The sequence below is a fragment of the Serinus canaria genome, chromosome Z (assembly GCF_022539315.1).
Source record: "Serinus canaria isolate serCan28SL12 chromosome Z, serCan2020, whole genome shotgun sequence".
Classification (NCBI taxonomy): domain Eukaryota; kingdom Metazoa; phylum Chordata; class Aves; order Passeriformes; family Fringillidae; genus Serinus; species Serinus canaria.
Window position 1 is genome coordinate 21,667,082 of NC_066343.1, and position 15,100 is coordinate 21,682,181.

A 15,100-nucleotide genomic window follows, 5' to 3' on the forward strand; every position below is an offset into this window, starting at 1 on the left:
TTTTTTCCCCATATATTTGCACATGAAAACATTTTATCCCTTTTTAAGGTGATTTATGTAGCTTTTCCAAAATGAATTAGGAAATTTTTTTCTGTATGTGTAATCTCACTAAGATATTATTTGATTTCATGCTTGTATTCAGAATTCTTTTGCAGGGAATTGCTATGTGTCCCTGAAGTTTCATCAGGTCCTTGATTTACAGCAAGCAGAGCAGCTTTTGGAAGTCTGTACTGACCAATCTAGTTACTTCTGATTAACATATATTGATTCCTTATTACCCTCAGAAAATTTAGTTATGATATGAGCAAAGCTGCCTGTATCTTAGGGTGTTTTAAATGAGTGCTTTCAGCATTTCATTTTGGCTCTGATGTACTCATCCTGTCTAGTTGTATTCTATGTTAAATTATGTAATTTATGTCTTCAGCACTCTATAATTAATAAACTGTCCTTTAAACCCCTGTGTGAAACTTAAAGGTATGATGGTAGAGACCAGAACTTATATTCTTGGCAGATGTGCAGTTAAACTGTTCATAACATTAGATTCAGGCATTACTCTAACCATATTTTCAGTAAGACTTGTACCTTGGGCAATAGAACCAAGAGAAACTTAGAACTTCCTGATCTGACACTGCTTTTTAAGTTTTTGTTTTTTACTTTCCCTCTAAACAGATAAGGACTAATAAATAGCTCATGCTGTTAGGAAAAAATCTTTTCCAAACCCTGGGGTCATTTGTGGCACTGTTTTTTAGCTTTAAGAAACCGATTACATGGTCACAATTGCTGATTCAAGCTTTCTTTGTTAATTTTGTTAGACTGTAACTGCTTGTTGTAATAATCTTGATACTGACTCAACTTATTTCAGAAAATTCATGCTGGATTTTAGTTGCAGTAAAACCTTGAAGTGTAGTGTTATTACTCTGAATGAAGTGCATTTCAGAGCAAGGTGATCACAGCAACTCAGTAACTTACTTGGTTTTTGCAACAGCAAAATATCTGTGTTAATGATTCAAAATCATCCACTGCATAATAAGCCTTTGGAAGGAAAAGCTGCTTATCAGCAGATTCTCAGCCTTCTCTTTCTAAGCTGTGCAAAACTCCCAAAATTTTATTTAAATATCAATATGTGTTGAGTTTGGGTTTTTTTTTAAATTCTTTTGTGCTTGCAGTTGTCCACAACGAAGCATGACACTCCTGGATTTTCTGGCTACTATATATTTTTCTGATATTACTTATATTAAAATATTTATTATTTCTTTCAGATCTATTCTTTTTTTTTAATATAATATTTCATATTACTGATTTTGACTCATTTGGGGAAGGTTTTATTATTCAGTGTTATTTTTATGCATATTTCAATTTTAGCCCTACATTTTTTGGAGAAGTCTATGACAATTTTCCAGAATAAAGTTCTTGAGGTTATCCCCAGAATACATACCTGTTATAAGCATGGTAGGTAAAAACAGCAAAAGCATATTTCTAACAATAGAATTCACTTTTATTCAGCAGTATTTAACAGATACATTCATCATGTCTTCTATGCACATAAAATTAAAAAAAAATTGAAAGTATTTGCCTGTGTTATAACCAAAAGGCTTTACTTTTTGCAGCTGTTCACATTTCTCCATATTCTTGAAAAGAAATGAGCTCTCAGCAGTCAGACCATCTTACATTTGGCAGTACTACAAACTTCTAAAGGTTTCATAGGGTAAATCCTCAAAAAAATTAGAGAATTAGAAAACAAAAGAATTCAGAGAATCTTCAATTTGATACATATGATTTCAGTCAATATTTTGCTCTTTGAAAAACTCATGTGTTTGTTGTGAAGTCCATAATTTTCTTTATTAGTTAAGTCAATGTATAATTACCTAATTTGAGTCAATTTGCCATTATTCTTCTTAGACTTTTTATTGTCTTCATCTCTGTACTAACTTGTTAAAACTTTAAACTTCTAGCTCATGTTTTCTATTAGAAATTAGATTTTTGCCTCGCCCTGCCTCTCTGAATTTTGGGAAAACATTTATTACAAGTATGGGGCTTTTTCATTTAAATTTGAGATATTAAAGGAAATAATTTGAAAACACTAGACTAAAAGTAATGACAATTACATATACTGTGAACTCTGGACTTCCCCTATAAATCAATTTTTTATTAGTTTTCTCAGATTTTGGCTGGTTTTTTTTTTGATTTTGCTTTCCACACAATTAACATGGGAACATAACGCAACATGCTGGTTCAGTATTGCATTTGTTTCAGCCTTAAATAGTTGTGCTCTAAAGAACCAATAAGCCAGACTTTGGAATGTATTATTTCAATGGAGGATTTTGTGAGGAGGCAAGCCACTTCAGATTAAAATTTAGATCAAACTGCATTTCAGAAGAGCAGTTTTTCAATCAGAACATTAATTTTCTGCATGGGATATTTGACTTTATTTGATATTTTTGCAAGCAATGTATAATCTAGATGGTAAAACAGGGATGGAATTCATATTCATATGCTCAGCTGAAGTGTGTAGCTGTCTGAGCAACTAGTAATTAACCCCTGCAAAGCTGTGTCTCTCTGGTTTCCTCACAGATATTTCTAGAAAAGTCCTTCTTTTATTTTGTTTGGAATTTCTGTTTTCCTGGTTTTAAGTGTTTGAGTGTCTCTGGTGTTTAATAGATTTTAGGCCACATCCCATAAAAGGAAAGAAAGAATTAATTGTTCTGCTTTAAAAAGGAATGAAACCAACTAACTATTAGTTATTTAAATCATTTAAATAATGTGATTGATTAAATTTTTTGCTCATTTGAGTATTAATAGAAAAGATGTCCTCATGTTCTACAGATGCCTCAATGTGCCTAAAAAAGAAGGTGCTAAATATGTCCTTGTGAGACAGGTGTTTTACTGAGAGTATCTCAGCTTAACAATTGTGCCAGCTAATTAAGTAGGTATGATTTTAATAATTGTATGTTGTCCCATCCCTCAAGGGAGATAACAGCTCTTGCCAGTTTGATGGTGTTGGAAAAACTTAGTGAGTGTTCCTTCTAGTCCTGTGTCCAAGTAATTTATGACGAAGATGCTGAAGAGCACAGGGGTGAGGATGGAGCCCTGCAGAGCCCCACCAGTGAGAGGTCCCCTGTCTGATGTCACCCCATCCACTGATGTCACCCTTTGTGCCTGACCAGAGAGCCAGCTGCTCGACCATCACATGACGTGTCTATCCAGCTGTGCCATGGATGTTTTACTCAGGAGGATCCTGGGAGGGACTGCATCAAAATCTTTGCTGAAATCAAGCAACTTCTTCTCTTGATTGATGAGATGGATTACCTTGTCATAAAAGGAAACCAGATTTAACAAACAAGATCGTAATACCATCAGAGCTTTAGGACTCCTGAGCTGGTCTCTGGCTACACAAAACCATGTTTTCATGCTTCCATGCTAAATAAAATGAACTTTTACTTTTCTGATCTCTCCCCAATCCTCCTGGAGGCCAGTGCAGGAGTGGCTGCATGATCTTTAGTTGACAACTGCAGTCAATATATGACACCCTGGGTTAGGAAGAAGTGCTCAATGATAGAGGAATATTTCTTCCTCTGCAGTGTAACATTTTGTACATCTTGGGAAAAAGGAGGACCTTTTTCCTCTGATCCAGGAATTTTGAAAGTTTTAAACATCCAGCCTTGGATAGACGTTTGCTTGTTGCAGCTGATTGTCCCCTGTGTGATTTGAACATAAGCACAGTGAATCACAAGGTTCCTGTTGAGGTCTTTAAGAGGTCTGATTCCAGCACTGACAGAAGGCCAGACCTTAGCAGCAGCTGGTGAGAAGGCAGCCTAATAACGTTCTCAACTTTCTTTCAAAATTGTATTAAGTGAAGCATTTATTGGATATCTACTTGTTAGCATCTTTGCCTAAGATTTTATCTTTCGTTTGAGTGTGCTAATCCAGTGGGTCTAGAAACTTTTGTGATGACCTAAATTAAAATTTATGAGAAAAAAATGGCTTGGAGAAGGCTTGAGAGGCAAATGGAAGAAATGCCCTTTGAAGTACCAAATAGTGATAGAATTTGCATTTCTTTTGTCTTTTTTAATCTTTTTTATATGTGGCATTTTTTGCATTTAATATTTTTCCTACTTATCATTCATTTACTGTCATTAATGTCTTAAGAAGCTTGACAAAATAAAGCTTATGGCTAATAAAATACAGAGGTTTATGTATGGTTTTAAACACATAAATAACCCTACTGACTTCAAGAAGAGTGAGTCACAAGTAGTAAGGTTCTAATTTTGATTAGGACTGCACTTCTGAAAACATTTTTCTGATAGTTAATATTTTTGTTGCTGTACATTTTCACGCAGACTTGCAGGTATAACTTGGTTCCTGGTGTAGGATATGGTTTTAGAAGACAGATTTTAGGGATACATTTAGTAGGAAACCCACAGATCTACAGAAATTTTGTGGAATACACTGGTGTTAATTTTTATGTCAGTTTTAGTAACTACTGGCCCCCTTACTTTTTCTTTCCCAAACTGATCTTTGTAAAACTTGCTTTTCCTACTTCCTGTTTTTATTTCAAAAATTGAACTTTCACCACATGATCCATAAAAACAATGGAGTTCTGCCCTAAATTTTGAAGAAATAGAGGATAAAATTATTTTGAGTAGCCAAAAATTTAAATTTGGAAAAAGCACCTTATGTTGGACCATTTTAACTACATTTCAATAAAGTGGTTACTACATCTCTAGGTATGCCTAGGAAAGAGAGGAGAAAAATTTTATGCACTTTCAAACACTATGTGCTCACTGGGATTTATTTTACTTCAGTGGTTTGGCAATAGATTTATTTGCTTCAAAACAAAAAGGATTACAAGATAAATTTTAGAAAGGGTAGCTGGAAAAAATGCAATAGGCAATTTTGTCCCTTGTTTATTTTTTCAGCTGTAATTTCTTATTTAACCATAGAACTGAAATTAGTTAAATTGAGTGAGAATTGACGAAACAGTCAAATTTGGAAGAAATAGCTGGATCTCTTTTTTTAAATACACATCAGTGTGTATGTAAAAAAAGAACTAAAGAATGTGTCTGATGTCATACAATCATTACAGATATGGCGCATTAAACTGCTGAGAAATGGGAAAATTTTAAATGGCCTCAGTAATTTATTGCTTTCTAGTGATCTTTCAAGCATGCACAGAAAGACATTTTCCCAATTTCTTTTAAACTGCTAGGCCCAATATTGAGTATTCTGTGTAACTCTCATAAATTAATGCATACAAGAGCTCAGGTTTTTCTACCTGTATATTCAGCTGTAGCCCTAAACTCTTCAGCCTCTCCTCAAAGGGTCAGTGCTCCAGCCCTGATCACCACCATGCTGCTCGCTCTGGTTTCTTGGAGCCTCTCTGGTGCTGCTGGGTACAAAATTGCACCACTTCTGGTCTGAAGAGAGAGAATCCTCTCCTGGTAGCCACCCCTGCTGCAACACCACACCACTGGTTTGACAGACCTTCAGGAAATTCTGCTTGTGAATACAGAGCTGGTTTAATCTCATGAGCTGGAATACAAAAATGCACCTCTGTCTCAAAATGTACCGTGCTTTCCTTACAGAGAAGGCAAACCTGGCAAAACGCGTGAAAAACTTACCATGAAGGAGAACACCAGCACTTGTTTTTGTAATGTGGGCAGTAAAAGCTAAGAACTTAACAGAGTGTAGGACCATAACTTTCAGAATACACCTATTGATTTTGAATAGTTTTCTGTCAGTATTACTTCTCAAGATTGAATCTTCTGCTTGCCAAACTTCATCCATCATCAGTAATGTTAGCTGGTTTTAAAAGTCAGTGTATGGAATCTAAGTAGCATTGGCCCATGTTTCTGAAAAATTTAGAGTCTTAACTACTTGGCAATGCACAACTTCAACTTTTGTTGTGTCCTGAGATTTCTGAAAGGCTTACAGATATTTATGACATCACCATGGGTGGAAATGGTACCATATTCCTGGGAATGGAATGCTGTATAAAATTGACCAGCTTCCTAGTGAACCCTAACTTAGACTTTATGCTTTCTAGGAAGCAGGTACTGTTTTCAGTGAAATAATTAGCCACCTCATTTCACTAAAATCTGCTCTGTAATCTGCATGCCATCTGTTCAGTATAGTCTAGGAAAAAAACCCCTTAACACAGCTCTGTAATTATGTCACCAATAATTTCAGTTTGTTCAGAGTTGTCTTTTCTTTTTGAAAAAGTGCATCAAAATAAACATCTGATTGTGCAAAATGTCCTCTTGATGGAGTCACATGAAAGACCCTATTTAATGGGTACCCTTGACATACAACCTTCAAGACACAGTAATCTACGTTCTATAGGATAATTTTGAAATACAGTTTATGGCTATTTCTCAGTATCTCAGTACCAGGAATAGTGAACTCATAGCATGAGGAGAACAAGTTACTTTTATATTGTGCTAATTACAGTCCTAGTCAAGGTATCAAATAAAGATACAGCTCTACATTAAGTATCTCAAAAACCATATTAAAAATTAAAAAAAGGAAGCACAGTGAGATATCTGCTGAAACAGAAAATTATTCACACTAGATCATGAGACCCCCATCAGTAGTTACAGCCAACCAGTTACTTCAGTTTTCAAACATTCAAAGTCTTTTTTTTCCCCCTCCTACATATTTTTGTTTCAAGGATATTCTGAATTTTAGCAATTTGAAATGCTTTTCTACTAGTTATCTGATTTATTTGTAAGTAGGGGAGTACATGACTTTTCTCATTTGAAAAGTTTGTTTAAGCAATTCTTTCAGCTTCCTGGTGTTCATATCTTTGCATTTATTGTTTTATATTTATTGTTGAAACATTTATTGCATTTATTAAAAGCAATCAGTAAACTTGACTTGGCTATCCAGAATTTGCTCTGTTAGACCACATTCTTCTAGATCACCTAGAAGATCTCTTGCCAAATGAAATAATATATTGCAGGAGAGGTTCTTTCTTTGGCATCCTAACTCAAGTCATCAGAACCCATAATGGATTGAATTTCTCCTTATGAAACAAAACATCCAGGGGGAAAATGAAAGCAAATAAAATTTCAAAGGCATATGACCCGAATCAAATACAATATTAAAATGACTGTTCACTGCTAAGAGACATAAAAGAAGGGAAAAACTGCCTGTTTATCTAGGAGTTTGTTCTGGTACTTAGTTTGCATTCCTTTCAACATGAAACACAGTAGTAATACATTCCGTTTCAACAGTGTAACACCTGCAAAGAGGGGCTTCAGTTAGCTGAACTCTTCAAAAAGTGGTAAATTCTTTTATGACAGGAAGCTTGTCTTCTCATTTGTTTGATAGCCTCTGGGAACATGTTAGATTTAGACTAAGTCATATGGCAGCCATTTTATTACTCTCAAAAAATATGGTCATGTATTCTTTTGGTACTCTGAGAACATCTCTGCCCTTACAGAAAAATTGCTTGCATAGAATAGTATTTCCAGCACTTACTATTCATAGCAGTATTTAGAGAGCCGGTGTTTTTTTCTTGATTCTCAGCTTTATGCAGCAGAATGTGGGCTAGTGGACAAATAAATTCCCTTTAAAATTTGTGTAATGTCAATTCCTTCATTAATCTTTCAGTTTACGGAATGCCTCTGAAAAGACAGAATCTCAACTTTTTGTAATTTTTTTAATATATAATATTCAAATATTTGTTTTAGGAATCTCATAAAGTAAATTACACTGTGGTTCGTACGCATATTCAAATTTAAAACTTTGTTCCTGCGAGAATAGATCACACATATTGGGTAAGACTTCTTTCTTTATTTTGCATAAAAAAAGAAGTCTTGATGGAATTTCCCTGTGTAAAATTTGTCTGCTGTGGGAACCCAAAACATCCCTCCTGATGTCCAGAGCTACCGAGAGAACCCTTGGGGGGCTCGGGAGTCTTGGAATGTTGCCAAAAGCACTTGGTGGCTTGATTTTGATCCATCTAGGGATGTGCCACCAATGTATGAGAAGATGGAACCTGTGGGAATTACCCGGGTGTGAAAGGTGAAGGGAAAACGTAGTTATAGGGTAAATCACAGATTTTGGGATTTTTGTACAGGGGGGTTATGGAGACAAGATGGAGGAAACAAGGCAGGTCACAAGACTCTTCCTCCTTCTTCTTGTCATCCATCTTCTGCTGTGGTGTTGGCACTTGGGGATTGGTCTGGGACCAGAGTGCATCCGGTGACGAGGGTGATAGGTATTGGGGATAAAAGGTAAATATGTTATACGTAGTTATAAAAGATGTGCTCGCCTTAGGGGTGGCCAGAGTGCCTTTGGCTGCCGTGCTGGTCAGATCCCGGTCGGGCAGAGAAGGGACTTTACAGATAAGATATAATAAACAATTCTGAAGACCGAAAAACCCTGGAGTCCAGACTCATCTTTTGAGACACGGCCTGCCAGAACCATCCTAAGCGTGTGTGGGGACAGAGACAAACAGCCGGACTCCACAGTCTGCTCCTAGTCATCTCTGACAATCTAGCTTGAAAATTTTGCTGCAGCAGCTATCTTGGCCAGCAAAATTTATGTCAATTCAAAACATAAGGTGGCAAAATAAAACTGTCATACATTTGTCTTAGGCCAGTTTGTATTGAGAGAAGTCAGTGCTAGCTGCCCCTCTTGGTGATTCATAAAGACTTTAAGTCAGACTCCTACAAAGACAAGTAGATTTGTCTGTAAATGTTTTTCTTTGTTGGTCGTAGGTTCGTTGCTACTGTTCTTTTCATTGGCTTGGATTGTAGAAGAGAAAGGGTGAACCAGTGTGCAGACATCGTGTCACTGGTGACATCTTGGTTGAGCTGAAGGTGTCACTGCTCACTGAAAGAAGGTTGTGCCAGGTGGCCTTGAGAGGTCCCTTCCAAGTCTATCCCTTCTGTGGTTTACCATTCTACGTCCTTTCCTTCATGTTAGCAAGTGAACTTCAAGATGATCCAGCCCAGGAGTCTCAGGATGGTGATCCCTGCCAAGCCTGGGGCTTGCTAACCTGGATCCAGTGTTGTGCTAACCACAGTTGTATCACCTTCAATTTGTTACTCACTGATGGTTCAACAGCTTAAAACATGAGTAGTCAGTGTTCAGTTCTGTCTGTACAAAAAAATCGTGGTGAAATAGAGTCAATATTCTGAGTACTTTCAGCAAGTTTTTCAACCTTTTTTTCCCATTTATTAATTTTTGTAGTTAAAAACAAATTGTCTGAAATCTGTTTTAATTTCAGTGGGCCTTTGATGCATGCAGTTTTTTGTTTTCATAGAGCTCATCCTCATTTACCTCCACTTATCCCAGCTGTGGCTTGCTGGTACATTTTTGTTCCCTACTTCTTGATTTCTAATTAATATTCTGGTTGAAGAAGAGGTTTTTCCTTTTTCTGGAACACTTTTACCTTAATCACAAATGTGTACATCCATGCACAGCACATGCATACACAGATGTAAGCATGCACATATACAAATCCCAGACATTTATTAGAAATGCTGTGTCCTTATTTTTTTTTTCATTTAAAACATTTCAATATTTATTTATTGAATAAAAAGGATAACTAAATTGATTATGGGTCTCCTGCTCTTCTTTCATAAGTAACTCTCATGAAATATTTTTGAATTTTCTCTCTTCTCTGATAAGACCTCAAGTAAAATCTCACTTTAAAAGTTTCCACTATGTTGCTAATAAAAGCATTGGTAATACACAAAGGAAAACAAAATATTTTAAAGAGATTAGGAAAGTATAATTTTAAAAATTATTTTTAAAATAATTTTTTAAAAAGAGTGGTAAGACTTCTTACTAGGAAATTCCAACAAATTCATTAAATTATAGAAAAAGAGATAGTGTCTAGCCTGTATAAATATTTCAAGAATAACGTTCAACCTAAAAATTGACACTATAATGAGTGAGACAACTACTTCTAGCTGAAAGAGACTGATGTGCCCAGAAACAAAAGAAAAACTTTTCTTTTCTTCTTTCATAAGAAAAATCTGCTTTCTTTATTTTCTAAGTTTTAGTGTAATATTTTTTCAATATTTTATAAAGAACAGAAGAACCATGTGCTTCATTTTGGTTATGACATTAGGAAATATCATGTGGATTTATTTGTTTTAATATTTTCTGTCATGTCATGGAGGATTATTTATTTTCAAAGAATACTTGAGACAAGACCTCGGAAATGGCTTCTAACAAGCATGTAAAAAGTACAAAATATTGGTTAGCAAATTAATTAGTACAAAATAATTGTTAGCATGTGCTGCCAGCATGAAGTCCTGTAGAATCCAGAAGACTGAGATTTATCTCTGGACATTTTATCTAACATCTGACATTTTAGAATAATAACAGTATAGAATTTAGGTCTTTAACAATGATTTTGTCCTTATTTAGGATTACTAAGAGCTTGTACACCTTGAAAAAAGGTTAATTGCCTTTAAATTTTTATTGAATTTGTAATTATCTCACTGAGCACTAAAAAAGGACAAATGCCTTTGATTGCAGTGACACCTTTACATTAAAAGAACAGCTGATGAAGATTCCATACTTTAAAAAACCAGCATGAATATACATAAAAAATTGAATTTATTGCTTTAACATGCTGATTTTGAAGTGTCCTAAATGACTGGCTTCATCATGCACGTCACATGTGCTCAAGACCTCACTGATCTTGCAGAGCTGCATCCATCACTATAACACAAATAAAACTGCTCTGGCAATGTAACAGCAAATCAGACTTTGCAGGTCATCCCCAGAGACAAGAATGCTGCTGACCTTTATCAGAGGACGTCTAAAGGAGAGACTTCTACATTAGTAAGATTTCCTGATTTCTTTCAGATCCAAAAAGCACGTCAGGAATGTTGAACAATCTGGAATTACTATCTGCTTGAATCACAATTCAGCAGGTGCGGGGATGAACATGTATTTAGTGTATCAGATTTTATCCCTCAACTAAGGGCAGAGAAAGACTGAAAGTAGACATACTGTATGGTTTCAGTCATATCTGACACACTGTCAACTGTTTTCTGCTTTCTCTTATTTAAAAATAAGGTTGTCCAAGACAACCAAGTGACATGAATTCTATTTTTATTGTGTCAGTGTTTGTGTCTCATAGGCTTTGGTTTTCCTGATTTGAATAGTGATTTTTGGGAATATGAAGTTTTAATCATAGGACACTTTTCCAAAACACCAGTGAATTAGTAGAGAAGCTAGAAAAGATAAATACAATCTAATTTATGTTTTGTTTAACAAAGGCAAAACATAATTTATGTACTTCAAATGGAAAGTTTTCACAAAATAATTCTTTCAGACGCCTATACTGAACAGGTATTGAACATCTTCATTTTTATTTTTCACCCTGTTTTGCTGAAAGCTTGTGAAGTGCTGTGGAAAAATGTGCTGTGGGAAGACAAAGCTCAGCATGGAGGAGCACCTCTGCAGGTAATAATATTTCACCAGGGATAAACTGTGTGTACACACTACGATGAGGAACACTGAGTTTGGTGCATTGCTCTAAGAGAGGCATAAAACAGAGAACGGAGCAGCATGGAGGTGTTGTGGTCATGGTCTGTTTAAAACAAGGTAGGTAAGAGAAATTAAGGTGGAGGAATTACCCAAATGGTGACTTAAGGTTGGACTTTGTATCATCCACTTGATAATACATTTTCCTTTTCAAGCACCCATGCAGGCTAATGAAGCAAAACATTTGTATGTTTGACATGTCACTCAAACTCCACCTGACCATGAAATGACATGAACTGACATCTTTTCCCTACACTCAAAAAAATCAATATGAATATAAAGTAAGAGTGGAGGAAGATCAGAGGAGACTCTGCTTTGTATCCTGGGAAAGTCAAAGGGCTGTACCATCTCCTCCCACAGGAACACTGGGTTAACATTATTCTGTGGAAATACAATTGCTTATGCTTGCTGACATCAGTGGATTTATCAGCAGCGACTTCTGAACCTTATTCAGTCATAATAGTCAATAAATTGCACTGTTTGTGAATCTTGAATCTTGTTGAGTGCTCCCAGGCTCATAATGCAACCCGAATTATTTGTGCACCTGGGATTGCAAGCATGGCAAAATTTACAGGGTAAATTACACTGTTTGTGTATCTGGCATCTTTACAGACTTATACTGGAGAACTGCCTAATCTAAAGTACTATCTGTGAAGGATCTGCTGAGACAAAAGCAAACACTTCTTCAAATTGCATGGGAAAGGATCTTATAAATAGCAAGATTTGTTATCTTTCTTGGGTTCCTCCATTTTGAATCAATTTGTACAGGAGTTTTAACTCTTCTAGTGATTTCTCTTACCTGACAAAAATACTGTTGTTCTTTTCTTCCTCCTCTTCATTTCTATCTCATTTGTCCAATCTGTTTTCAGACAGTATAACTACTAGTGAGTTTTTCAGCTTCCAATTCTGCTACTGTCCAGATGGATGTTATAATAAGCTCACCTGTCTTACATTTTACTGCCACATTTGTTCACCTTTCTCTGTGTTTCTGAAGCCCTTCTCCTTAGTTTGTACTGCAATTAGGCTTTGATCCTGATTGTGAATTAACCAGTTTATGCTATTAAAATTTTCATCTTCCTTGATCACAGAGATGTCATTTTCATTACTGTTATGAAGATATGATACCAATTTAGCTTGAGGAGGTGGTTGGAAATTTAGACATACTCTCTTGATTTCAAGTGGGATAAGTTAATTTTTTATCAGCAGCTAGCACTGTGCTGTGTTTTGGAATCAGAGTGGGGATAATACTGATAGCAAGAAGATGCTTTTTTTTTTTTTGGTTAAGTGATGTTTATCCTAAAACAAGGACTCTTTTTTTTTTTTTGTGAGGGAGCATAGCTGGTACAGATGACACAAATGGGCCAAAGGGATATTCTGCACCAGAGAATATAATGCTTGGTATCCAAACTGGGGGAAGATACCCAGGATGAGGACTGATCAAAGTATGTGGACTTTCCTGCAGGAGACAGTTTAAATAACTCTATTTTTATTTTTAAAAAGTTAGTAGTACATATGATATATCATATGTAGTACATATGATAACTTCCTATACCACGTGTTCCTAATGAAAGTTTTACTTGCAGTTGGGTAATATTAAGGAACATTTACCACTTGCAGCATTGGTTGCCTTTTGTGCAAAAACAATCTGCAAATTAGTGAGAACTTCCCAAGGAAATTAATATTGTTTTTAGATGTGTTCACTTAAGTATGAAAGATGATTAGCTTAATGACTCAAATGCTTGTAAAGAACTTATTTTCTCACCCCTTAAACCCATTCCTAATTCGCTTGGCAGAAGATAACTATATTTTGCTTTTTGGAATTTGTTTGAATGGTTTTACAATCTCACTGCATTTTGAAATAAAGAATCAGCAACACATAAAAAGTCAGTTATTTAAAAACATAAGTAAACTGTGTTTACTTGAAGTAGGCTCTGTAGACAGCCTTTAAAAGACAGACATTTCATCTGGACAGAAACTTTGTTCTGCACAGGCTGGATCCATGGGCTGAGGCCAGTTTGATGGGGTTCAATAAGCAGAGTGCCAGGTCTGCATTTTGGTCACAACAACCCCAGCAGCACTATGGGACGAGGGCAGGATGACTGGAAAGCTGCCCAGCAGAAAAGGACCTGGGGGTGCTGGTGGGCAACTGGCTGAACGTGAGCCAGCTGTGCCCAGGGGCCAAGAAGACCAGTGGCATCCTGGCTTGTGTCAGCAATAGTGTGGCCAGCAGGGCCATGGCAGTGGTTGTCCCCCTGTACTGGGTCCTGATGAGCTCGCCCCTTAAGTACTGTGTCCAGTTTTGGGCCCCTAAATTCAGGAAGGAAGTGGGGGTGATGGAATAAGTCCAGAGAAGGGCAGTGGAGCTTAGGAAGGGTCTAGAGAATACATCATGTGGGGAGTTGCTGAGGACTGGGAGTGTTCGGAGAAAAGGAGGCTCAGAGATGACTTCATTGCTGTCCACAGCTGCCTCAAAGGAAGCTGTAGAAAAGTTGGGCCGGGCCTCCTTTCTCAGGAAACTCATGACAGGACAAGAGGAAATGGCTCCAAGGTGTGCTTAGAAGGTTTAGGTTGGACATCAGAAAGAAGAATTGGAACAGGCTGCCCAGAGATGTGGTGGGGTCACTATCTCCGGAAACATCCAAGGAAAAACTGGATGTGGCACTTATAGCCATGGTCTAGTTTACAGGATGGTTCAGTCAAAGTTTAGACTCAATCATCTTGGAGCTCTCTTTTGATCTTAATGATTCTATAATTTTATCAATTTGTTCTCACTAATTGAGAAATTATTAAAATAAACTAGTAGTTTTGGGTGCAACCGCATTACAGTCAAAATCAAAATTCTTATTTTCATCAAAGGTCATGGAATGGGGATCTTCCTGAAGCCTACGATAAAACCAAAACTTCTGGGTTTACGCTGCCTGAGGCCCTCCCCTACCACATAGCTATGTTCCTACAGTGTTTTAAATTCATGCACACATATTTGAATCATCAATATCTGTGTAATTTATATAATCTATATCTATATCTACACATATGTCATCTCCGAGAGCCCTGACTTCTGCAAAAGTGTCCATTGTTAAAATATTAGCTGTAAAACAGTTTAAAAGATATGAATGGTGCTGAGATTGGGACTTTAGGTCACACATTGCAGAGCACCATGAGAGAAAACAGATGCATACATTTTTGAATCTTTTGTGGGATTTGCCCTGTAGGTGTGCAAGGCATACCTCCCGGTGTCTTGGTTAACTCAGTTTAACAATGCTGCATCTTTCCCTTTGTTGTGGTTTAAGCTAAGAACTAAGAAACACACAGACTTGCCCTCCCCTGGTAGACTGAGGGAGACGGTCAGAGAAGTAAAAGGTGAGAGAACTCATGGCTTGCATTAAAGACAATACAGTAGGTAAAGGAAAAAGAAGGTAAGACAAGGAATTAATTCAATACTTCCCATGAGCAAGCAGGTGTTTAGCCATCTCCAGGAAATCTGTGTTCCACCATTTTTAACTTCAACTTGGGAAGACAAACACCATCACTCAGAACTTTTTACAATGCAAAAAGATGGTGCTGTTTGTGTAGAATCACACAAATA